At 42.1% G+C, this 27414-nt stretch overlaps 1 protein-coding gene and 1 pseudogene across 1 annotated transcript in view; both read left to right on the top strand.

The window, feature by feature from the left end:
• Positions 1 to 24826, top strand: part of LOC126593026 (uncharacterized) — a 103646-nt gene extending 78820 nt beyond the window's left edge. Inside the window, exon 3 of the mRNA XM_050258871.1 lies at positions 24716 to 24826. The gene's annotated coding sequence lies outside the window, so the exon portion shown is untranslated. The remainder of the gene's footprint in view (positions 1 to 24715) is intronic.
• LOC126593027 (uncharacterized) lies at positions 17107 to 19756 on the top strand (annotated as a pseudogene).
• Positions 24827 to 27414: the final 2588 nt, after the last annotated feature.

Genomic DNA, 27414 nt, shown 5'->3' with positions numbered 1-27414 from the left:
AAAGTTAAGTAAATTGATGGGTGATAGATCAACTAGAGGGTTCTTCTCCACACATGATACACTTGCATTCAACTTTCATTTCCAATTGTTTCTTTCAATGAATTATGAATCTCAACGCCCTAGGTTAACTGTGATAGCACTTTTTTAACCTTCAAGTTTTCCTAAAGTTAGTGAATTGGATGGGAATGCACATGCAACAACTCAAAACATTCTCTAAAAGTTCCTTACGTGAAAAGCACAATAAAGATACAATCAAAGATCATTAAGCTTCATGAAAACTATAAGCATTGACGAGGCAATTGTTACTATGAAAAGCATGAAACGTTTGCCAAGAATTCACTTAACGCGATCGTTTGTAAGCGACCTCCACTACTTGCAAACATAAAGTTGTAACTATTAGGTGAAACTTCCTTATGTTTTAGCTTCAAATTCCTGCATGAAAACTAAGTTGGCCACCTTAATCAACACACAAAAATAAGTCATCAATCAAACGGTTAAGCAAATTGCATTCACAATTCATGAAATAACAATTAGACGTAATCAATTCATCTTGCAAGCATAATCATGGTATTGAATAACCCTCTAGCCAAAAGGCTTAGTTCCTCATGTTCACAGAACAAAAGAAAACAGATTCATACATTGTAAATATAAGAAAGAGAACACCTAAATATTCCAACGATTCGATGTTGAACGGCTAGAATCTCCAAGTACTTCTTCTTCCTCTCCTTTGCTGCGGCACAGGGAATATGGGTAGGTTCTTGGGTTCTTGGATGATTTAGAATGGATGGAGGATGTATGGAAGTGTTTAGGGTTGATGGGTGGTGCGGCTAGGGTGGTTTTGGGTCAGAAAATATGGTGAATGGTGAAGGAATGAGGCTGTTGAAGATGGAGTTCAGTTTCTGGCGTGAATGGTGAGTTTTTTTATGAATGGGGATGTTTGTGGCTTGAATGGTGCAAGGAATGTGTAATTTGTGTCCTAGAATGCTTAAAAGGCCTTCAAAGTTGCTGGAACATAGGGACAATTAGGATTAGGAAAGGTCAAACCAAAATAAGAAACATTGGCTTAACTTTCCTACTTCAAGTAGGAATCCTTGTTGGAGTAGGAATCCTTGTTCTTCTAGGAATCCTCATGTGATTAGGAATCCATCTTCAATTAGGAATCCTTCGTTGATTAGGAATCCTTCGTCGATTAGGAATCCTTCGTCAATTAGGAATCCTTCGTCAATTAGGAATCCTTCGTTGATTAGGAATCCTAATTTCTTCAAGTCTTCAATTCATCCATTCATTTTGCTCCAAGCATGTGATAATCATTCCAAGCTCCATTTTGCTCTAAAAGGCTCCAAAAGGCTCCAAAATGCATATTTTGCCTTTAGAATCTGAAAACACACAAAAGTAACTTTAAACACTAAAATAGCTAATGAAACATAACATAAGTGCACGATGTGGATGCAAATTTTCTCCTCTTCGATCTTGGACGATTTTGCACCTACAAAACAACTAGCACCTTAGGTTAAGGCCAAAAGCCTCACACGCCCACGATGAATGGGGGGGGCTTTGGCCGAAGAACCTCCGATGCCAAAGTTAGAATTTAGAGAGAAAGAGTGTTTAGAGAATTTTGGGATTTTTGCCAAAGTGTTGGAATTGATTTTTTGGTGAGAATAGGTGCCTATTTATAGAGTTAGGAGGTGGCTAGGGTTTTTAGGTTTAATTTAGGTTTAATTAGCCAATTTATTATGATTAATTGGCTAATTTAAACATAAAGGAATGTTTTGATGGTTATGGGTTTAATTGGCTAGCTAATTAGTGTAATTAAAAAGGGAAAATGGTGGAAAAGGTAGAGAATATGATAGGCTCTTTTTGGATGGGAATGGCCGGCCCTTGGTGTGATTTTGGGGTGATTTGGTGATGTAATTAGCCTTTAATATATTGATTATATTAATTGGTTGAGGATGTTATGGAATGTTTGAAATAAATGGCTAATTGAATAAGGAAAAAATGAGGTAAAAACATATATGAAATAGGTTTTGAATTGTTACCCATTTTGGGTACTTCTGACTTGGTTGATGGATGATTCTCCACTGCTCGCGTGTAGGAGACCTGGTATGCCTCGAGGGTATTTTTGTCATTTTTGTCCAAAAAACCCACGTGTCGCCTTGTGAATATTTTTGGCTCCACAAATGCCCCCACACCTGTTGGGCTGCTCGCAGAAAAGGGCGGCAGGTGTAGAGATTTTCTTGCTTTAGGAAACTTAGGACTGCTTCCTATTTTGATGTAGATTCTCTCTTTAATAGGAAATTAGATCCTTCTAGGAAAGGGAAATAAATTTCTCTTAAAGCCTATTTAAGTCCACCTTAAGTGGGTTATTAAATCAACTTTGGAGAGCGATTTATTCTACCCTACAAGAGAGAGATAGCTTAGAGGATATTTGTTCCCCCTCCTCTAGCAATCTTATACATCTTGCCCGTGCAAAGGACCGTCTTTCGTTGCTTTCTTCGTCTTCCTCGTGCCGCACCAATGTAAGAAAAATTTAATTTTTCTTGCCTTATTCTTGGATAGTGCTATTGCGGGGTAGCCGTCGAGGTGGTGCGGCACGTCGGCTGGCAGGGGCCAGGAGCTGGCTCGGCATGAGCTGAGGAGATGTCGTGGCAGGGACCACTGCTTGGGCAGCTTGGCTTGGCTTGAGCCAAGGGCAGCTTGTGCAGCTGGGGTCGAGGATTGTGGCGCTAGGGCACAATGTTAGGCGAGCCGCATGGCTCATGTCCTTTGGGCTCTTGGACCTGACTCGGGCCAGGCTGGCGATTGAGAGAAATAAGGAGATTGCCGGTCTCATGGGCTGCTGGAATGTTGGGCATGCAGGCCTTCTACCTGCTGGAATGCTGGGTTGAGCTCCCTTGCTGAGTACCATGAATGTCGTTGGCTGCTTAGTCTTCTTTGCTGAAAGAAAGGTGGGCTGCTCCAGAAAGATGAGGTAAAGAGGATCAAGGCGGATGCATTGGCTCGTCTGATCGCTGTCGTGGAGCTTACTATGAATGAAGATGGAAAGAAGAGATCTTCCCCGCCTGCTCATGAGATGCCTAGTTAAGAAAAAACTGAAGACTTTTTCTGCTGCTCATGAGGGTCCGCTTGCTACCGAGAGGTATATGATTGACATGACTTCTTCTAATGGGAAGAAAAATAAGGCTGCTAGATCTGAGCATGTGGCGTCTTCCATGTTGAGAATGGCTAGTACAATTGTGGATAAGATTGCTCAGCGTAAAGGTTTTATCATGCCCCCAGTGCCGAAGTCTGTACCAGGACGTTCTTTGGGAGCCAAGTCCGGTTCACCTTTGTAGAGACTTGCTATTATGAAGAGTGGTAAGGTGGACTCTGCTGCTAAAGTGGCGCCAAAGCCTGCTCCCTTTGCTGCTGAGATTGATTCGCCTCAGATTTAAGATCTTAAGCTTGCAATTTCTGAGCTTCGTTTCGCTGCTTATGCTAAGAAGGGAGTGGATGAGCTGCAGCGCGTCTGTGTTAGTCTGCTTAAGAAGAATGAGCAGCTGAAGGGTGAGAATGATGAGCTTGAGGTTTTAAGACCTTCTCTATTTCTCCGAAAGACTTGCTTGCTTTTACTTTTAAGGCTTCCATTGGTGAAGTAGTTGGAGAAGTTAGTGCCCAGACTGGGGCAGCCGGGGGTGAAGCGCCGGATGATGCCGTTGCTAAGAGTGTTACGGCTGTTGAAGGTGTGGCGACCGAGTAGTCGTGGGATGTCCAAGCTGCTGTAGTGTAGTATTTTAGGTAGCATTTAGGATTTTCTTTGTTTTTCCTTGTAGCTCTTGTTTTGCTTGAACTCCTTCGACCTTTGCTAGTTGTTTATAAACATGTTTTCCTTCGTTTTTCTTCATCTTCACTTCTTTTGTTCATGCCCTAACCTTTAGACTTAATAGACCAGTGGCAGGCATGCTACTTTTTTATAAGCAGACAAGCTCGCGTAGCCTATGCAGCTGTAGGTGTTGGTGTAGAACTTTGCAAAGTTGTTAGCCATAGGGTTGGCAGCCGGATGCCTTACTTACAGAAGAAGACAAGTCCGCGTAACCACTAGGCTGTTAACCTTGACTTTCTTCAATTCCGTAGGTTGCGTAGCAAGTATCACAACACTTTAGGACTTGGTGTAGGTTGTTCCGCGCTTGGCAGAGGTGAAGCTTATCGACTACGTAGCATGTCGGCAGTGGATAAAACTTCGTATATGCGCGCTAGCTTGTTTAACCTTTCACAAGAATGTGCGGTTGTGTAAGTCTAGCGCGGCTTTACTGCTCGAAGGGCAAGCCGTAGGCAGTCTTCCGAAATCCGTAGGCTACCTTAGTGCACTCGGTAGCAGCTTTAGGATTCCAGGGCAGCCGTCCATCGAATGTACTGCGTAATGTGCCCTCTCCGTCTCTAGGGCCCGGTTCCCCACGGATTAGGCCAAGAGACCCAAAATCCTTCAGTTAGCTAAGTCTTGAAAAAGACCATTGCGGCTACTTCTAGGAATCCCGGCGCAAGCCATCGTGCATCTAGTTATACTAGGGCAGCCAGGCTCATCCACGTCTGGATATTCGGAGTGTAAAGTTTATCCTCCCGTCTTGGAGAGCCGACCCATATGAGTGTCAGGGAATTGGTTTACCCTCTCGCACTGGAGAGCATGGTTGGTCCCTCGGGGGGCGCAATTCCTGCGATGGGTCCCTAAGAAGGGCACAGTCTTCTTTTGAAGTGCTGGAGTGATCACTTGTTGTAAGCATGCAGCCGAGCCAAGTTGTGATTACTTCTGAATTCCTCATTGAAAAACGAGTGAAACGAACGAGAACTTAGCTGTAAGGTAGGAACTGCATAACAACTGGATAGTCATCGACTTGTGAGGTGGTGCCCGTCGAGCTTCTTAAGTCTTCGAGCTTTGATGTAGTCGGAGGTCACACATGGTACTTCTTCAGATTGTAGGCGCTCCACTACTTTTCGATCTTTTTATCGTTTCATGGTAGCGGGGGTATAATCACTCTTGCCGCCTATTCTGCTGAGCTTGTACAGACCTTCCTAGATGAGATCCATCTTTTTGGATGTTTCGGCTTGCCTATTGCCTTAAGGATATCTCGGCATGGACATATGCTGCTTGATGCCATATTTTTGGAAGAACTTCGCCAAATCTTTGCCCACGAATTGCAGGCCGTTGTTGGTGACGATGGATTAAGGGATGCCAAATCGGTACATGATGTTCCTCCATATGAAGCGCTATATGTCCGTCTGAATCGTGGTCATCATGGGCTCTGCTTCCACCTATTTGGTGAAGTAGTCGGTTGCCACGAACCACGGCTGCTCGCGAGCCTTTGTAGTTGGATGCGCCGTTGACATGCGAATGCCAGAAATCTCCATTGAGGGAATATGTGCGGCTAAAGTGTGATCGACTGCCTTCGGGGCATCGTGGGGCCGAGTTGTTATGTCCGTCAGAAAACTTTGCATCTGCTAGGGTCTACGCCTTTATCGTCGTCGGTTTGGATTCGGCGGAATAGTGCGTCATGATGATGACTGCAGGTAACTGTAGAATACAGGTAGTCGAGCCCCCAGCTATTCTCGCATGATGGTAGAGCTTATTGCTACTTTAGATACCGTCAAACATGCGAATAAGTCCTCCGCTGCTTCTAGGGAGGTGATGTCGGGTACTTCTTCAAGTCCTTGAATGTGCATTGGCGAGCCTCATCCCAAAGTGCATGCTTCTCTGCTAAAGCAAAAGAGTCTGCCAGAGTTAGATCTTCTTTCATGATCAATTTTCTGAATAGCGGGTGGTCTGCTGGAAGTCCTTTTTGGAAGGCTGCTCTAGCTATCGAGTCGTTGCATCCGACTATTTTTGCCTTCTCTACTTTGAACCTCTTCACATAGTCGCGAAGCGAATCCTTTGGGTTCTTCTTGACGTCGAACAAATGGTCAGACTTCTTTTTTATCGAGCGATAGGATGAATATTCTTTGGTGAAAACCAAAGAAAGTTCGTAGAAATTCCGGATGGATTGTGGCGGCAGGGTGTAGAACCAATCTTGCGCCTCGCCTTGTAGAGTGGTGGCGAATATCTTGCACATGAGATCATCGTTGTTTCGATAAAGGATCATTGCACTTTGGTAACATTTTAAGTGTCTCTCCGGGTCTTCATCCCTTTTGAAAGATGTGAAATGTGGCATGCTGAACTCGCGTGGAGGCTCTGCCTGCTCAATCTCCTCCGTGAAGGGTGACCTGCTTATGTTGGTTATGTTCCGTCGTAGTGCCTCGTCGGTGACCTCGTTACGTTGGAAATCATGCAATCGCTTGGTCAAGAGTCTCTCTACTTCTTCCTGAATTTGCCTTTGTTGGGGTAGCGGAGCTCTCGGCTGCCCCCAGTCATGACTTGCTGGTCTAGGCTGCTCTTCCATGTGTTTGGCTCGTCTATGTCGCGGATGCAGTGCATGTGATGCGTTCCTAGTAGGCGAGCGAGTTCTTCGCATGCTGCTGGTTGAACTTGAGCTGGATTGAGTGACTGCTTCTCTCCGTCCGTCGTGTTGCCTACTCTGATGTGAGGTGGAGGACGCTCCTTGTGGGCTTAGCTGCAAATAGACACTTTGCCCGGAAGGTTGTTCATGTTGACTATCGGAGTATAACCCCAACCGTGAATGTATGCTCCTCCGTGGGCCTAGTCGATAGTGCATGCTCCTTCGCGCTCTAAGACGGGAATGTACACTGCCCAAACGTTCGGCTCGTGGCTGCTTGCCGGGACGCTGCTGGAAATGTCCGTCTGCCCTTGTCCTACTTCGGGATACCTCGTCTAGGGCACGTTGGATCCTAATGTGTTGCAAAAGTTGATTCACCAAGGTTGTCTGTTGTGCAAGGGCGCTCGTCAACTCTATGACTTGTCGAGACAAGTGTTGTTCGCCATTTGGATTGGAAGAGCTTGGAAGGAATGCGCCTCCTTGGGCGGTGAAAGGGTGGTAGACTTCGAGCATGAGATTTGAGTTGGGAAATGTCAAACCCGCGAAAAAATGTGGTGAGATGCCCCCGGTTCGATGGTAGGTCCGGATGGTTGAGATAGTCTTGGGCCGACTTGGGCTGCTTGGAAAGCCACTGGAGCAAGATAGGCAGTGAGAGTGGGCTGCTCGTCGGGAGCAGGCTGGGTCATGAAAGCAGGCTGCTTGGCAGGAGCAGGCTGGGCCACGGGAATGGGCTGCTCGACGGAATCAGGTTGGGCCATGGGAGTCGGCTGCTTGACGGAAGCAAGCTGGACCACGAGAGTAGGCTGCTCGTCGGGAGCAGGTTTGGTCACGAGAACAGGCTGCTTGGCAGGAGCAGGCTGGGCCACGGGAGTGGGCTGCTTGATGGAAACAGGCTGGACCACGGGAGTGGGCTGCTCGTCGGGAGCAGGCTGGGTCACGAGAGCAAGCTGCTTGGCAGGAGCAGGCTGGGCTGCGAGAGCAAGTTGCTTTGCGGGTGTAGGCTGGGCCGCGAGAGCAAGTTGCTTGGCGGGAGCAGGTTGGGCCACGGGATTGGGCTGCTCGACGGAAGCAGGCTGGACCACGAGAGTGGGCTGCTCGTCGGGAGCAGGCTGGACCACGGGAGTGGGCTGCTCGTCGGGAGTAGGCTGGGTCACAAGAGCAGGCTGGGCCATGGGAGTGGGCTGCTCAACGAAAGCAGGCTGCTCAATGCGCGGTGCATGTGAATGCGAGGCTTGGGCTTGGGTCCACGTAAACTTGGATGGCACGGCTTGGATTGTGGTCTTGGTACCGTGAGCCTTGGATGGCATGGCTCGGGCCGTGGTGAAGGCTCCATGGACCTCGCCACGAGTGGCTACCGAAGTAGCCACCACGGTGGTTCCCATGGTGGCTGTGGTGAAGGCACCATGGACCTCGCCGTGGGTGGCTACCGAGGTAGCCACCGCGGTGGTTCCCATGGTGGAAACTCGTGGTGGTGATGCCGCTCCCCTTATTGTCGCATTTTGCCTCACGGATCTCCGGGCCGTGGTGAAGGCTCCATGGACCTCGCCACGAGTGGCTACCGAAGTAGCCACCGCGGTGGTTCCCATGGTGGCCGTGGTGAAGGCACCATAGACCTCGCCGCGGGTGGCTACCGAGGTAGCCACCACTGTGGTTCCCATGGTGGAAGCTCGTGATGATGATGCCGCTCCCCTTATTGTCGCATTTAGCCTCACGGATCTCCGCAATCCCATTTCTTGAACATTAGAATTTTCACTTGTGGAATTTTCTAAATTTCTAGCCATTATATTTTGCTTATACGTTTTATCAAAGAACCTTTGCAAGTAAAAAATTCTAATAATAAGAACGTATGAAAAATATTCAAATGGACTAGAAAATAAAGAAAAAAACCTTTTTGTGCGAGAGTCTTCTACGAGTATGGATTTCAACTCTCAATGAAAGCACCAATTTGTGGATGCAAATTTTCTCCTCTTCGATCTTGGACGATTTTGCACCTACAAAACAACTAGCACCTTAGGTTAAGGCCAAAAGCCTCACGCGCCCACGATGAATGGGGGGGGCTTTGGCCGAAGAACCTCCGATGCCAAAGTTAGAATTTAGAGAGAAAGAGTGTTTAGAGAATTTTGGGATTTTTGCCAAAGTGTTGGAATTGATTTTTTGGTGAGAATAGGTGCCTATTTATAGAGTTAGGAGGTGGCTAGGGTTTTTAGGTTTAATTTAGGTTTAATTAGCCAATTTATTATGATTAATTGGCTAATTTAAACATAAAGGAATGTTTTGATGGTTATGGGTTTAATTGGCTAGCTAATTAGTGTAATTAAAAAGGGAAAATGGTGGAAAAGGTAGAGAATATGATAGGCTCTTTTTGGATGGGAATGGCCGGCCCTTGGTGTGATTTTGGGGTGATTTTGTGATGTAATTAGCCTTTAATATATTGATTATATTAATTGGTTGAGGATGTTATGGAATGTTTGAAATAAATGGCTAATTGAATAAGGAAAAAATGAGGTAAAAACATATATGAAATAGGTTTTGAATTGTTACCCATTTTGGGTACTTCTGACTTGGTTGATGGATGATTCTCCACTGCTCGCGTGTAGGAGACCTGGTATGCCTCGAGGGTATTTTTGTCCTTTTTGTCCAAAAAACCCACGTGTCGCCTTGTGAATATTTTTGGCTCCACACACGAGAACAAGTCAATTAAGTCGCATAAATATGCTCCTATCAATGAGTTCACTACCTTTGTCCAGTTTGACGAGTGTTTTAGACATTATGCATATTTTCTTACTTTTCTCCTTAGTCGATGGGTTTTTGCCTATCTTGGGTTTTAGCATAGCAATGTTTTTGTGAGTTTTTGCAAATGCATACTTCACTTAAATTTAAGACTCGCGATCACCCGTTGTGCCGATGACCTCATCAACTATTCTACCTTATCTGCTGAAGATCTGATGCGATGATTTGTTGAGTATTTACACACTCGAGGGGGAGTGTTGCAGTCATATTTAGAATAGGAATGTGATTGTGTAAATCCTAGGGAATCTATATTCCTATTAGGACTAGATTACTTATTACATGTTGTAATCCTAAAGGGAAAGGTTTTACCCTTCCTACTACTATAAATAAAAGCACAATGGGGTTAATCAAACACACCTCACAATTAAATCAATCTCTCTTCTCACTAATAATGGCAGGCCCCCCCTCTCTCTCTAAACTCTAGATCGTTCAATCAAATAGGCCTGCAACAATTCAGTTTTTTTTTTATACCCCTTTAGAAAAAATATTCAACAATGTCCCATTCCATATATTATTAACTATCTATCTCTATTTCATTAATCAATTACAAATTTTGTCTTAAAAAATAAGAAAAATTTAAAACTCATGAAAATATATATGTGTGTGTGTGTGTGTGGTATTATATAATAATTTTGTATTATATTTTACATGTGATTATTTATTAGTTTAAAATAATTTTTTTTAATATATATATATACTGGAATTTAACCATTGATTGTCGTTTACATTTACACTCCATTTTTCTTACCAAATTTTGTTTTTCAAAAACTTGATTTTTTTAGAGGATGTAGGGAGATGAACGGTTCAAATCACTGATTTTATGTTCAGAGTTTTACCATTGAGCGCTATTATATGTATGTATCAATTTCTATTGAGGAATCTCTAATTAATCTTATTTAAAGGATACCTTGTTAGGCCCCTTTTGGAATGCTGTTTCAATTATTCAAACTGTTTATTTTTTTTAGTTCTTCATTAAGACAAATTTAAAACGTTACCTATATTTAACTGACAGGGGAAGGAGAGCTGGAGGCAGAGGGAGAGAAGAGAGTGGAGAATATGCTTGAGGAATTGTGTATTAATTCCCCAGTCCTTGTGCCTTTATTTATAGTAATAAAGAGGAGAGAAACTTGCTTTCCAAGTAATACAAAGTATATTAGAAAAGATCTTCTAAATCCCAACATATTCCTATTTTATCTCTACTTAGGATTTACACAATCACAATGTTGATAAGAACATATGTCACAACATTCCCCCTTGAGTGTGCAAATACTCAAGTAGATGGCACATTAGATCTTCAGGCAAATGTAGAAGTAATAGATGAAGTCGTCTCATCTAGTCGGCACAAGTAGCGAATGTGAGTCTCAAAACAAAAGGAAGCATGCATGGGTAGTAAAACTCACAAAACCTTGCTATGGCAAAACCCAAGGTGGGAGAAAAATCCATAGGCTAAGGAGAAAAGTGAGAAGTTGCATTAAGTCAAAACTATACGTCTTTTGGACGCAAGTAGAAGAGCTCACAAAGGTATAACCAACCCAGGATGGGTGTCTCGTCAAAACCTAATTAGGTAGCAAAAACCTAGTGGGAAAAATGCTCCTAATCGTAGGAAAAATAGTACATTAAGGTCAAGTGAGTACACTTCTGGATACTCCCCTGAGTTTGACAAAACTTCCAAATGAAACTACAAGCATCGCAAATTAAAAAGTTACGCATACCAATTCCTTGGACAAGTTTTTGGAAGGTAGATTTCGACAATGACGTCATGTAGAGGTCGGTAAGGTTGTAAGAGATCAAAATACTTGACTTCAATCTTCTGATGCTGATGTTGATGTAGACACAATATGCTTGGTATTGACTTGTTGGATGTATCATGATCTGGTCGATACATACAGCGTTATCTTCATAGATTGTTATTGGGACTTAACGATGGATGAAAATCGTAGAGATTTTGAATATGCTCAACAAGAGTTGTCAACTATATCTCTCACGTGATGAGATACAGTAAGTCTTGGAACAATTCTAAGGTTTCGCAACAAAGGTCTATCTAGTTGACCTCCAAGATATTGCGGTGTTCATTAATGGCAAAGACATAACAATGTGGGAACATACCTTATGCGGTCAGACAGATGGTCTGATTCAGTGAATCCCACAAGGTAGGCATCATTCTAAAGATCAAGTAGGTGTGATCTATTTTGAGATGCATAGGGATAGATAAGCCCAAATCTATAGTAACGAAAAAACATGTTTAATGCCAAATTTGGTGGTGGGGTGTAGGCACAATGCTACTTCATGCCAAAAGATTATCAACACATAAGATGTCTGATTCTAGTACATTGAGCTAAGTACAACAAACGCCAATGGTACTTAGATATGGTTGCCTCACGTTCCAATATGGAACCTTATGCTTCATACCCTCCATAAAGGTCTCATTTGCATCTAGCATACAGATGATCAAGGTATACTTAGACGTAACACCTTCTGGGTCTAGTTCGAGTGGTGGACCAAAATACCATCAGAACTAGCTTGGAACTTCAAGTCGAGGTAATGTCGAGTTTTCCCAAGATCATTCATCTTAAAGTCCGACTTTAGGTGCGAGTCAGTATTCTCAACTCTAGAAATTTTGGATTTCGTACACACAGGGGCATATATCCCTAACTGATCAAATATTCACTTAGACGGGTATACCACATTCGCCTGGATAGTTCTGCATCAGCAAAGTGAAGGCTTCTTGAGAACTGAGAGGGTGTTCTTATGGTCTAGAACTATTTGAATCAGTACATGTAAGTTCTTTGGAAACTCCATGTAGTTTTCGTATTAGGATCCTAGAGATACTAAACCACGTTTGTAATGCTGCAATTAATCACATGGCGTATGAGAGAAGCCTTGCGCTACAAGACATCATATCGCATTATTTCATTCATCTCATTCATCATAGATTGATTCTTGTAGTTGACCAATCAGTTATACGTCGACACTAATCAACGAAAAGTGGTTTGTTATCGTCGCTTTTCATTTATATTGGTAGTTACCATATAAATGAAACATCATCTATGATAACCTCATTCCAATTCCATATCTTATCCAAACTGGTATACAGGACCAAGAACTTTAGGTCTTGGGAGTAATCCAGATTTAATCCAAGAACTTCAGGTCTTGGGAGTAATCCAGATTTAATCTCATAAGATGAAAAGGATTGAGATAGCAATCGAGGGGCGGATTTGATCATGCCATGTTCCTTCACTTTTAACCGATTGATCTACCACACTTATGTTGTAGGACAGATTGATTGGCTAGCCGCCAATGTACACAGGTCAGCCACAATAGTGGCGTTCCTGCTTTCAGGACGAAAGTCCGTCGTACATTTAGTACACATCTTTGCAGACATATTTGTAGCTGGTATACGTGATCTTGTCATTTTTGCTAGAACAAAGGAAGTGTTTAGTTATACTCTAATGATCTAGATTGGGATCGAGATGAGACATAGTAGCGTCGTTCTTTTAGGAACGTTGATGTTCTTATCTCCCCCTAACTATGGGAAGACTGTCTCATAAAAGTGACAATCCGCAAAATGAGCGGTAAAGAGATCGCCTGTCAAAGATTCTTAGTAATGAATATTAGAAGGAGAATCTTAACCAATATAGATTTACATGTTTCCCTGAGGACCCTTTTTCTCTTTTGTACGTAAAGGCGACGTAAAAATGGCATATAGACTACGCACAGATGCAATATGTCGGGTTCGTTTATAGTAACCAACTAACACGTGTTTCATAAGATTGGGTCATGATGAGCCTCAGGCGGACCAATATGGGTGCTTGCAATATTACATAGCCCCAAGTAGAGATCGAGAACTTGGTAGGTATGATCAATCGATCGCATAATTATTTGAAAGCGTTCAATGAATGCTTCTTCGGGATTGTTCTGGGTACGAATATAGGGTATTGGATGTTCAACTTCAAAACCCAATCGACATGCAATATCCATCGAAAGTTTTTGATGTAATTTCTCCAACTTATCAAATCAAATAAATTTAATCAGATAATCAAGGTGGTGAGCCTTAAGCTTGTTAATCTGAGCCACCAGTGTGGGGAATGCAGCTTGTGGACAACAGCCACACGTGTGACCAATGTGTAGAAGCATCAACCAATACTATAAAGTATCTAAATAATTCGTAGGGTGGTTGAATCAATCCATAAATGTCCCCTTTTGAATCATTTGTAGAAAAGATGGAGGGTGCTAAGGTATAATATGCGTCAAGGTATGATGTCTTTACTTCTGGCAAAATGATGCCCAAAACAGCGCATCACGGATCATCCTAGATATCCCAAATGTATATCCATAGTGAAAATTCGCGGGCTTTTGGCCAGCCACATAGTGGGCTTGAATGGGTGTAATCCACTCATTAAGTGTTCCATATTCTCTAGAATATGCTTCTGGCTATATTCATAGGAAGTGCAATATGGTAATATGCCAAGGAATTTTACTCCATTTTCTACATTGGTTTCAATATGGTAGTAATGCTCTCGAACATCCTTAAAGCTAAAAAAGGCATTCTTCCAAAACGAATGAGTATAAGGCTTCCCTTTATAGTAAAATTAGTACCATTGGACAATATAGGGCAGTGCCATGCCCCACAATCAGGTTGGATAAGCCTGAAAGGCTGTCAGAAAATGATTAGGTATGAAGTTAGCATATAACCAGACTACTAACTTCCCCACAAAACATACCTAAGCATGAGTTAATTATAGTCACATGTGGTAATTTCGTTAATTAACTCTTATTCGAGAATAATAGTGACATCCAAACAACAATCTTAAATCCAAGAACAAAATAAATTATTCACAAAGTAAACCAAACATACAAGGGGGTTCGGCTAATAGGGTCTTCCATGCCAAATTTCACTTGACAAATGTGTTAGGTGGAGCAAAATTAGTCTCATAGACTAACTACTGGAATGGTACTCTTCAAAACAAAGTAAGATTTTGCAAGGCTGAGGTTTTGGAATAGTATCCCTTATTCTTGAAGTGTTAGGTGTTAGGGATCATGCTTCGGGCATGATACCACCTCTTCCCAGGCCTAATTCTACCATATATTGTAAAACAAACTCGAAATAGGATTGTGAGAGAGAGACAGATCTAGACTTGGGTTTGGTAGGCTCCAGCCAAAACTAGAGGGTCTATTCGGTAACCTTTGCCTAAGCAGAGCAATACCGTTCAGTACACCTCTGCCAAAGCAGAGCATGCCCGTTGGTGTACCTTTGTCGAGGCAAAACATGCATGTCAGTGTACCCCTACCAAAGTAAGGCACCACCATTCGGTACACTCCAGCCGAAACTGGGTCTATACCATTCGGTAGCTCCCAGCCGAATTACTGGGGTACCATTCTCTCACAAGTGTGATTGTAATCAGATATGAGAATTTGGTAAACTTCTGTTCTCTATACTGCTACTTTAAGAACATGTAGATATAGAATGACGAGAAAGATTTTCTTCCTGTCAAAATTTGATACGATATAAACTTCAGAATTCTACCTATTCATGGAAGTACATGTTTCAATCATGTTTTGCTTTGGGCAAGAATTTATCTTTGCATGATTTGAAACAGGCCATAGCGAGTCAAAGAGCCATGGAGTCCTCGGCCGTGAAGTACTTCCATTTGATATGCTTCAAGGATAAGTTTTCGAATAAAGATCATGGCAGAGGCTTATTTAACTCTTCCACACCATAACTGACTACAATGATTTCGCAACTAGTTATTGTCAAGGGGGATGTCACGTCTTGGATCTACATAAAGTAGTTTCTTGTTCGAAACTTTCAAATCAGTGAAATCGAACATATTATGGTTCAACAATACGCTGAATGGCGGAAACAAGAATGTGATTGGTGTTTTAAGAAATAAAAATTCCATAAACATTAACGTTAGAACATTCAGGTTTTAAACAGATTTAAGCATGGAGAACTTCAGGTCTCAACATGAGTGTTGCGCGTTAAGAAACTTTAGGTTTCTATGGCACTTTTTCAAAACTTCGAGTTCGTAAGTATGAACTTCAGGTTTATAGTACCTGCAAACAAACGCAATATATATACAAGACATAAAAATATAGCAATTGAAAAATGCATGTAGGCAACAATATTTGGTGATTTAATTAATTATTAGTCATCGGGCCAATGGGAAGAATTGGGCAAAAAATATAAACCCAACAAAGCCTAAAAAAAAAAAATTAAGTGATTAAATTTGGTGGCCTAAAATGGACCAAAGCCCACTAGTGGCTGAAATTCTAAAAACAAATATATAGGATGTCCAAGCCCCAAAATTGGGCTGGAAAAGCCAGGCTCATGTGCACAGATAAGGGCTGTAGACGCAGGCCCAGATGGGAAGGCCCAAGTAGGGTGCGATCCAGTGTGCTACGATGCAGGGAATCCTCAATAAACAAGCGGAATAAGTTCTCCTGCGACGTGGACATGTGAACACCGAGCCCAATTGGGCTGGTATCATGTGGGCTGAGCGCGAGGGGTAGCAGGCCTTGAGTGCAGGCCCTATCGTAGGCCGAGGTGATCCAGGCCCAAAGGGTCCAATTAAGAATCCCAACGATGTGGGTGGGTTCACCAAGGAAGAAAACTGGAGCCAGCGTTTCTAGCAACATAATCTTGGTCGAGAAACCTCAGGAGTGAGGTGCGATGCATGGTGGTTCATCGAAGAACCGGTCTTAACGACGGAGGAGAATCCTCGATGTTGGAAAAAAAGGTAGAATCGAGGGGATTTGATGTAGGAAACTATTGATTTCGATGAATTTCAACGGGAAATTCAAGGGACGTCGTCAAAGATGATGGAGTAAACCCCCAAGGGGACACAACTGCAGGTCGTGATGTCCAGAAAAAGAATGGCAAAGCTGTGGGCTCAGCTTCTGGCAAGGCTTTCTAGGTTGGGGATGACGCCAATTGGCATCGTTTTCTTGGGTTCTCAGCACAGCAGAGCTGTGCTCTAATGCATCGCAGCTGCATTTCTCACTAGTTGGGGTCTTGAAACCCTAATTTTTTTTAAAGTTTAATTTAATTCAATTATATATATATAGTTTAATTTCATGCAATATCAATTCATATAATTTTATAATTATGAATATAATGCATACACAATTTATGTAGAATCTACAATTCGAAAAACGAAAAGTTGGGTCATGCATTATGGTGAATGTTTATGCTATCAGGGCTGCAAAAATATCAAGATAAAAACCGTTGACTTTCCATCTTTAAAGCTTGTGTCACGCTCAACATAAGAAAAAAATTAAATTGAATCAATAAAAGTATATGAATTCAAGAAAACCAAAATTTAATCAATTAAAAATAATTGAAACGTAATACTCCCCTAATTGAAGACGAATAAATTCTCTTTAGCACAGCATGAAGAGCGTGCTGATAACGTGTTGTGGCCTATATTTAACTGACATAGGAAGGAGAGCTAGCGACAAAGGGAGACAAGAGAGTGGAGAATAGGCTTGAGGAATTGTGTATTAATTCCTCAGTTCTTGTGCCTTTATTTATAGTAATAAGGAGGAGAGAAACTTGCTTTCCAAGTAATACAAAGTATATTAGGAAAGATCTTCTAGATTCCAAATAATTCCTATTTTATCTCTACTTAGAATTTACACAATCACAATGTTGATAAGAACATATGTCACAACAGTTAAGACGCCTAATTGTAGTTAAGAAAATATTTTACACTACTAGAATTATGGCAATAGGACAACAATATTTACACACTATTTGCAATTGGTGACCATAGACATAAAGATAGCACTCTTGGCTTTTTTTGGTGTCTTTTTAGTTAATGCCACTAATACGAGTGGCCTTCCTATTTGAGATTGGTGTCCTTTTATTTTTGGTGTCTTTTAAGCTGAGATTGGTGTCTTGCTTTTGTGTAAAAAGCTAAATCCTCTCTCTCCCATTCACAAACGTCCAACGCCTCCTTCGCTTCATTCTATCTCTCCTCTCCCTCTTCTCTTCACGCAACAGCGTCGACAATGGGAGTCGAAGACAAACGACGATGATGAGAACACCAACGACCGTCAACTTGTACCTCCAAAATCCTCTTCCCGTCCTCTTTCCAACTCCCAAGTTAGTTTCAACAAATTCGAAGCTGAATTATTTCAATTTCAGATCTAAGAAACGGTAACCGCGGGTTTTCCGGCCAATTTACGGCCAAGCTTGCCGGAATTGGAGACCTCGACCCAATAGGTAAAGATGATCCTCTCCTCTTGGGCTGTCCTTCAGTGTAAGTTCTTTTCCAACATAAAAGCTCAAATCAAGAGGAAGCCGACCCAAAATGGAAATTAGGAACGTTGGAATTACAGAGATTTCAAAACCCTGGCTTTTTATTTAATTTTTGGAGTCCAATTGCTCAAATTCTCATGATTTTTCGATTGTTTTGTCTGTTGGCAGGTTCTCTGATAAAATTGGTGTATTTCTCAACGAAGAGTGACGATTCGTCTTCTTCAATGAGAGTTTAGCAGCTTCTAATGGCGATAGAGGGCGTCCTGTTCTTGAAGGGAAGCTCCATTTTGCAAAGTTTGGAACTTAGAAAATCAATGACTGTATAGACTTCATTCGATCCAAGCAACTTCGCCTTACTGGTATGCTTAATGCTTAAAAAGTATTTGATTGCTTTCCATCTCCTGATTCATTTGTATCATTTTTCGTTTCAATCAACTTGGGATATGGGAAGATTCATTTTTTCACTAATTGAGACTTTTTAACCTTGTTTTGTTAAACTAAGTGTTCATGTTGAAATCTGGGATTGCAAGTTCAAACTACCATTTTTATAGGTAAATGAACTACTTCAGCTTAAGTAATTAGTACCCATATTTTTTACTGCAAAAGTTTTGTAGTTTCAGAAGATTTAAACTTCTGAAAATGAAATACGAAAGAAGATCATATATGCCCTGAATATAGCTGATTGTTCAGTAGTTGTAGCTATCATTTTCTGTTTTGGGTCATTGCTTATGGTTGTAGATGATTTCAGGCTCCCAACAACATGGAGCTTCTGGGCGCACGAAGTGCGTTATTATGGTAATACCAACTGTTTGGTTTGGCCATTGTATCACTGTTTTCTGGCATGTATACAAGCTAATTTATTGACTCATGACAATGGTGAGCAGGCCGCAGGTGGTGGGGCATTCAATTACGCAGATCTTTTTAAAGAAAAGCTTGGGATTTCTCTTGACAAGGCAGATGAAATGGACTGTCTTGTAGCCGGAGCAAATTTTCCGCTTAAGATGGGATCCTAATACCACTTACATTCAATCTAATCCTTATATTCAGTACTTACTTTAAGCATTTTGGTCTACTTACTAGTTGTACAGCTACTTGTGTATTAAATGTCTTTATATATATGTTTTGCATTCAGTCTAATCCTACAAGTGTTAAATATATAACATTTAGTACTTATTGTAAGCATTTGTCCGATGCCTTAGCAATTGTTGCTACTCCACTTTAATTCTGGTGGACTAATGATCTAGCATATGTTTTTGCATACTTCACTTATAGTTTTCTTTTACTGTTATATTCTGCAATATCAATTCATGGTCTAGGGAGAAACAGAGAGGAAGATTTTCAAAAAAGAAATTTTTTATTTTTTATTTAATTGCAAGTTTGCACCCTTTTGTGATTCCTCGTTTTAATGTTTCAGCTTGGTGGTGATTATATTTTTGGGCTACCTATTGGCTTTGTTGCAGATTCAATTGGAGCCACTTTAGGTGCAGGGGCTGCTTTCCTTCTCGAAAGAACTGTATGTTTCTATCCTAAACTCTTGTATTGGAATTTCCTGGTTTTTTGAGTTTCTGAAAATAAAAGAGAAAATATTAATGCATTTATATGTGTGAGTATAGTGGGAAAAGGCTTTGTTGTTGTTGTTGTATATGTGTGAGTATACGCGCGCTCTTCACTGATATTTCATTCTTATTTCTGTTCCCCCTCATTCATATGTAAATGCTTTGTTTGTATCTTGTCTTCTGCCCATTAGTCATAAATATGGTATCTATGCTTTCTTTATCTTATTCTTGAATACCCACGCATATTGGGAGATCATTTGTTGTTTCAAGGTTGAAGGTGGTCTGCATATTCATGAACTTGTCAATTTAATATGTTTGTAGTTGAAGTTGCAGAAGGGTTGCAGCAAATTTGTGGAGATTTTTGTATGGTAAGTTATGACTGCAAACCCCTTGGAAATCTACTTGTCCCAGGTATTTATATGATCATATCTCAGTGTTGTCCTCAACTCTAATCACTTTAACAGTTGGACTTGAGATAAACGTTATTCTTACAAAATTTGTGGGTTTGATTTTGGGTGCAGGCTGCAACTGATGATCAGATTCAAGTTATTGAGATGATTGAGCTCTTGGAAACAAAGGGTTCGAAGACTTTTTAAAGTTTGCTTCCACCATTTGTACAAAATTGTATAAAATGTCAGTTATGCAAATTTATAGTTGTATTCTTATATTTTAATGATATTACAATTTGTTTTCTCACCAACAACAACAACAACAACAACAACAACAAAGCGTTTTCCCACTAAGTGGGGTCGGCTATATGAATCCTAGAACACCATTGTGCTCGGTTTTGTGGCATGTCCTCCGTTAGATCCAAGTACTCTAAGTCTTTTCTTAGGATCTCTTCCAAAGTTTTCCTAGGTCTTCCTCTACCCCTTCGGCCCTGAACCTCTGTCCCGTAGTCACATCTTCGAACCGGAGCGTCAGTAGGCATTCTTTGCACATGTCCAAACCACCGTAACCGAGTTTCTCTCCTATTTCCTTCAATTTTAGCTACTCCTACTTTACCTCGGATATCCTCATTCCTAATCTTAGCCTTTCTCGTGTGCCCACACATCCAACGAAGCATCCTCATCTCCACTACACCTACGTGTTGATGCTTTACCGCCCAACATTCTGTGCCATACAGCATCGCCGGCCTTATTGCCGTACTATAAAATTTTCCCTTGAGCTTTAGTGGCCTACGACGGTCCCACAACACGCCGGATGCACTCTTCCACTTCATCAATCCAGCTTGTATTCTATGGGTGAGATCTCCATCAAATTCTCCGTTCTTTTGCAAGATAGATCCTAGGTAGCGAAAACGGTCGCTCTTTGGTATTTCCTGATCTCCGATCTTCACCCCCAACTCATTTTGGCCTCCGTTTGCACTGAACTTGCACTCTATATATTCTGTCTTTGATCGGCTTAGGCGAAGACTTTTAGATTCCAACACTTCTCTCCAAATGTTAAGCTTCGCGTTTACCCCTTCCTGCGTTTCATCTATCAACACTATATCGTTTGCGAAAAGCATACACCAAAGAATATCATCTTAAATATTAAGTTTGTGATCTTCGCTAGATTGTTCCGGTCATTAGTGTGGATAAGTATGTAAATGGATAGAGACAGGAAGCAAACACAAGATGTACGTGGTTCACCTAGATTGGCTACGTCCACGGAGTAAAGGAGTTCTCATTAATTGTGAAGGGTTTACACAGTACATAGGTTCAAGCTCTCCTTTAGTGAGTACAAGTGAATGATTTAGTACAAATGACATTAGAAAATATTGTGGGAGAATGATCTCGTAATCACGAAACTTTTAAGTACCGAAGTGTGGTATCGTCTTCACTTGCCTTATCTGTCTCATAGGTATATGTGGCATCTTCTTTGGAAGTACTCTTCCTCCCTTCAGGGGTGGTATCTTTAACTGGTGGAGATGCACAAGGTAATGTATCAATTTCACTTTACGCTTACTTGTAGTTTCAGGCTTGGTCAAACGCGATACAAACCATGTAGTAGGAGTCCCCCAAGTCGCCGAGCTAGGGGATCTGCTGAAAGAGGTGACAGACAAGGTAAGCAATCAGAGCTCCAAGCAATCAGTCCAGATCAGAAGTTTGATTTCGAGTTCCGGCTGATTGTTATCCTTCTCCTTATCTTGCAGGCACCATGAAGGATAAAGAGAAGAAAAGGAGAAAAGATGATATGAGATACTTTTGCTTTTGAAGAAGTAACTTTCCACAGGCTTATTCTTGAACTGGGCTGGAGGGTTTTCTGGTTTCCGCCAGAGTATAAGGCCGACTGAAGAATTTGAGGGTCAAAACAAGTCCATCAAATCTAGAATACGTTCAACCCTGCTGATATGGGATACTTTTGCTGTTGACAAAGTAGTGGATGTATCGGCACGCGTTCTGTTGCGCTTGTTTCCACATGCTTCCTTGTATCCTTCTCACTTGCCCTATTTGTTCCTCAGGCAGATATGGTATCTTCTCGGGAAGCATAAGATGTTGAAGATGAGTACTCGAGAGCAATGCCAGGTAAGTAATCAGGTAAGGGGTTCCAGGCAGTTAGTTTCGGACTGGAAGCTTGATTCCAAGTGCTGACTGATTGCTCACTTTCTCCTTGTCTTGCAGGCAAGAACAAGGCCAAAGGAAAAGACAGGGAAAAAGCATGATATGGGATACTCTTGCTTTTAACCCTGATGATATGAGATATTCTTACTCTGGTGTAGCTTGTTTGTAGAGGTATTCTCGGGGGGAAAGAAAGCTGAGTATTTCGAGAGGCTTCGTTGGGAGTGCCCACTCAGATTTGAGGAAGGGTTGAGCATTTTTGCAAGTCTGCCTGTCCGTTGAGGATGAAGGTCGACATATATAGGAGTCTCCTTAACAATAAGGAGTAATGTTATTCCTTTACCCTGCTTGGTCATAGCACGGTAGTGGGAGCTGCCAGCTTCACGTGTTTTAACTCTGTCAGAGCATTTTGAAAAAGTGGTTTGTGGTATCTGGAAAGCTGATGTTACGTGTGAAGATTACAGATAAGCTTTATCCAAGGAGATCTGGCTCTCGAAGTTGAGAAAGCGGTGTGAGGATTACAGACAAGCTTTATCTAAGGGGCTCTCGAAGTTGAAAAAGCAGTGCCTCTTCGGTTTTCGAACAAGCAATCCTGTCGGGGATCTGTCTCTCGAGATTCGGAGAACGGTGCCTCTTCCATTTTTGAGAAAGCAATCCTGCTAGGAGTTTGGCTCTCGAGATTCGGAGAGTGGTGTCTCATCGCTTTTTGAGAAAGTAATCATGTTGGGAGTCTGGCTCTCGAGATTCGGAGGACGGTGCCTCTTCGATCTTGAAGCAAGCAATCTTATTGGGAGTGTTTTCTCAAATGTGAGTAAACGTTAGGCCTGTTTGCTAGTTTACCTTGCCACGGAGCACAGAGGTTGACACGCAGAGACTTTCCAATTATCCAGCAGTGGTCCTATTCCTTTACCCTTGTGGGTAATAATATGGTAGCTAGACCTTCAAAATTTATGTGTCTAAACTTTGTTAGTGCTATTTCTTTGCTAATCTTTTACCCTTCTTGGTTATAGCGATGTAATGGGAGCTGCAAGCTTCATGTATCTAAACTTTGTCAGAGATTTTTGGCAAAGTTATCTGTGGTACCCGTGAGCTGATGTTGCGTGTGGAAAGTGGATGATTGAACAGTAATATTCACGTGCTTTCTACTTCACCAGAAATCTTCGACAGAATGCCCGTAATTTCTGCAAAGTTGAGTGTGCATGTGACAGGTGCTGACAAGGCTGAAAAAGTAGGTGCCTCTTTGATTTCTGAGATTGGCCCTCGTGGTCTCTGAGCAGCCTAGCTTTTGAGAAAGCAAGCGCCTCTTCGATTTCTGCGATCGACCTTCATGGTCTTTGAGCAGCCCAGCTTTTGAGAAAGCAAACGCCTCTTCGATTCTTGAGATCGGCCCTCGTGGTCTCTGAGCAGCCCAGCTTTTGAGAAAGCAAACGCCTTTTCGATTTTTGAGCAGGCGCCTCTTCGATTTCTGAAGCTCCATCGAGTGCAGATTTTAATAGAGGCTGGTATTAAGTTCCAAAGCACACTTGAATCTCCACCAGTAGAAGCTCCCTTCTTGCATTTCTAAGATCTTGATTTGTCCGACCTCTTCTCTCTTCAACACCTTTGAAAATGTCTGGCCCCTCCGACCGTCGTTTTGACTTGAACCTTGTTGAAGAGGCAGCCACGCCTTCTCCAGACAACATATGGCGCCCATCCTTCTTATCCCCTACTGGTCCCTTACCGTTGGGGATTCCGTGATGAAGAATGATATGACCGCTGCAGTGGTGGCCAGGAACCTTCTCACTCCCAAAGATAACAGACTACTTTCCAAATGGTCTGATGAGTTGGCTGTTAAGGATTCTTTGGCTTTCAGTGTTCAGTGTGCAGGTTCTGTGTCTAATATGGCCCAATGCCTATTTGCTCGAACCCGCCAAGTTGAATCATTGGCGGCTGAAGTGATGAATCTCAAACAGGAGATTAGAGGGCTCAAGCATGAGAATAAACAGTTGCACCGGCTCGCACATAACTATGCTACAAACATGAAGAGGAAGCTAGACCAGATGAAGGAATCTGATGGTCAGAGTTTTACATGATCATCAGAGGTTTGTGGGTTTGTTCCAAAGGCATTTATTGCCTTCGTCTTCTGGGGCTGTACTGCATAATGAAGCTCCAAATGATCAACCTCTGATGCCTCCTCCTTCTAGGGTGCTGTCCAGTACTGAGGCTCCGAATGATCCCCCTCCGGTGCCTTCTCTTTCTGGGGCTCTACCGACTGCTGAGACTTTTCCTAAGCAACCTTTGTGAAGGCTCCCTCTTGTTTGTTTATTATGACTCATGTATATGTACATATTTGTACCTTATTTGAGATATCAATAAATAAGCTTTGTTTCATTTCAACGTATTGTGTTAAATACACCAAAGCCTTCTTCACTAAGTTCTTTGAATTTTTCTTTTGTTGAAGCTTGTATGTTGAAGCTTTGTGAGTGGAGCATGTAGGTTGAGGTAGTGTTTCCTTAATTTCCCGAGTTGGGAAAACTTCTCGACTGGAGACTTGAAAAATCCAAGTCACTGAGTGGGGTCGGCTATATGAATCTTAGAACGCCATTGTGCTCGATCCTGTGTCATGTCTTCCGTTAAATCCAAGTACTCTAAGTCTTTTCTTAGAGTCTCTTCCAAAGTTTTCCTAGGTCTTCCTCTACCCATTCGGCCCTGAACCTCTGTCCTGTAGTCGTATCTTCTAACCGGAGCGTCAGTAGGCCTTCTTTGCACATGTCCAAACCACCGTAACCGATTTTCTCTCAGCTTTCCTTCAATTTCGGCTACTCCTACTTTACCTCGGATATCCTCATTCCTAATCTTATCCTTTCTCGTGTGCCCACACATCCAACGAAGCATCCTCATCTCCGCTACACCCATTTTGTGTATGTGTTGATACTTTACCGCCCAACATTCTGTGCCATATAGCATCGCCGGCCTTATTGCCGTCCTATAAAATTTTCCCTTAAGCTTCAGTGGCATACGACGATCACACAACACGCCAGATGCACTCTTCCACTTCATCCATCCAGTTTGTATTCTATGGTTGAGATCTCCATCTAATTCTCCGTTCTTTTGCAAGATAGATCCTAGGTAGCGAAAACGGTCGCTCTTTGGTATTTCCTGATCTCTGATCCTCACCCCTAACTCATTTTGGCCTCCATTTGTACTGAACTTGCACTCCATATATTCTGTCTTTGATCGGCTTAGGCGAAGACTTTTAGATTCCAACACTTCTCTCCAAAGGTTAAGCTTCGCATTTACCCATTCCTGAGTTTCATCTATCAACACTATATCGTCTGCGAAAAGCATACACCATGGAATATCATCTTGAATATGTCCTGTTAACTCATCCATTACCAACGCAAAAAGGTAAGGACTTAAGGATGAGCCTTGATGTAATCCTACATTTATGGGGAAGCTTTCGGTTTGTCCTTCATGAGTTCTTACGGTAGTCTTTGCTCCTTCATACATATCCTTTATAGCTTGGATATATGCTACTCGTACTCCTTTCTTCTCTAAAATCCTCCAAAGAATGTCTCTTGGGAACCTATCATACGCTTTTTCCAAATCTATAAAGACCATGTGTAAATCTTTTTTCCCATCTCTATATCTGTCCATCAATCTTCGTAAGAGATAGATTGCCTCCATGGTTGAGCGCCCTGGCATGAACCCGAATTGGTTGTCCGAAACCCGTGTCTCTTGCCTCAATCTATGCTCAATGACTCTCTCCCAGAGCTTCATTGTATGACTCATTAGCTTAATACCCCTATAGTTCATGCAATTTTGTACGTCGCCCTTATTCTTGTAAATAGGCACCAAGGTGCTCTTTCGCCACTCGTTTGGCATCTTCTTCGTTTTCAAAATCCTATTGAAAAGGTCAGTGAGCCATGCTATACCTGTCTCTCCCAAGGCTTTCCACACTTCAATCGGTATATCGTCTGGGCCCACTGCTTTTCTATGCTTCATCTTCTTCAAAGCTACAACCACTTCTTCCTTCCTGATTCGACGATAAAATGAGTAGTTTCTACACTTTTCTGAGTTACTCAACTCCCCTAAAGAAGTACTCATTTCATGTCCTTCATTGAAAAGATTATGAAAATAACCTTTCCATCTGTCTTTGACCGCGTTCTCTGTAGCAAGAACTTTTCCATCCTCATCCTTGATGCACCTCACTTGGTTTAGGTCCCTTGTCTTCTTTTCCCTTGCTCTAACTAGTTTATAGATATCCAACTCTCCTTATTTGGTATCCAGTCGCTTATACATATCGTCATAAGCCGCTAACTTAGCTTCTCTCACAGCTTTCTTCGCCTCTTGCTTCGCTCTTCTATACCTTTCACCATTTTCATCGGTCATAACCTTGTATAAGGCTTTACAACATTCCTTCTTAGCCTTCACCTTTGTTTGTACCTCCTCATTCCACCACCAAGATTCCTTTTGGTATGGAGCAAAGCCCTTGGACTCTCCTAATACCTCTTTTGCTACTTTTCGGATACAGCTAGCCATGGAATCCCACATTAGGATAGCTTTCCCCTCTCTATCCCACACACACTGGGTGATTACTTGCTCTTTGAAAATGACTTGTTTTTCTCCTTTTAGATTCCACCATCTAGTCCTTGGGCACTTCCAAGTCTTGTTCTTTTTTCTCACTCTTTTGATATGTACATCCATTACCAACAAACGATGTTGATTAGCCAAGCTCTCCACCGGTATAACTTTGCAATCCTTACAAGTTATACGATCCCCTTTCCACATTCGAAGAAAATCTATTTGTGTTTTTGACGACCCACTCTTGTAGGTGATCACATGTTCTTCTCTCTTCTTAAAGAAGGTGTTGGCTAAAAAGAGATCATATGCCATTGCAAAATCCAAGATAGCTTCCTCATCCTCGTTTCTCTTCCCAAAACCATGGCCACCATGAAAACCTTCATAGTTGCCTGTCTCCCTGCCCACGTGTCCATTTAAATCTCCTCCGATAAATAACTTCTCCGTCTGAGCAATTCCTTGCACCAAGTCTCCAAGGTTTTTCCAAAATTTCTCCTTCGAACTCGTATCCAACCCTACTTGAGGTGCGTACACACTAATCACATTGATGAGTTCTTGTCCTATTACAATCTTGATTGCCATGATTCTATCTCCTACCCTCTTGACATCTACAACATCTTGTGTTAAGGTTTTGTCCACAATGATGCCAACACCGTTTCTCGTTCTATTTGTGCCCGAATACCAAAGCTTAAACCCTGAGTTTTCTAGATCCTTTGCCTTAAAACCAACCCACTTAGTTTCTTGTAGGCACATAATATTTATCATTCTCCTCACCATAACTTCCACTACTTCCATAGATTTTCCCGTTAAGGTTCCTATATTCCACGTTCCTAAACTCATTCTACTCTCTTGAACTCTACCCTTCTGTCCTAGCTTCTTCACCATCCCCCGTCTAATAGGATCAAAGTACTTCTTTTGTGTGTCCTGTGTAAAGTTGATAGGAGCATATGCTCCCAAACAACTTTGAGTGGAGTCGTTCGAAAAGAAGTTTATATGGCCCCTTTGCTCATTTAACACTGCATCCAGGTGCCGATGGAGATACAGCGACCCTTGCTCACTTATCACTGTGCTCGGACTACACAGCGCGCCACTTATGGGTGACGTCCTAGCTTTAGCGTGACTTCGTTCTGGATTCATTGTCATAAAGATTCGACGTAACTGTGGAGTGCCGGCTGTCGACTACCTGACGCCCTCCCCCTCCTTCTTTATCCGGGCTTGGGACTGGCAATGTAAGATAAACTTACACA

Source organism: Malus sylvestris, chromosome 12 (genome assembly GCF_916048215.2).
Source record: "Malus sylvestris chromosome 12, drMalSylv7.2, whole genome shotgun sequence".
Taxonomy (NCBI): Eukaryota; Viridiplantae; Streptophyta; class Magnoliopsida; order Rosales; family Rosaceae; genus Malus; species Malus sylvestris.
This window is presented reverse-complemented; position numbering and strand designations above follow the sequence as displayed.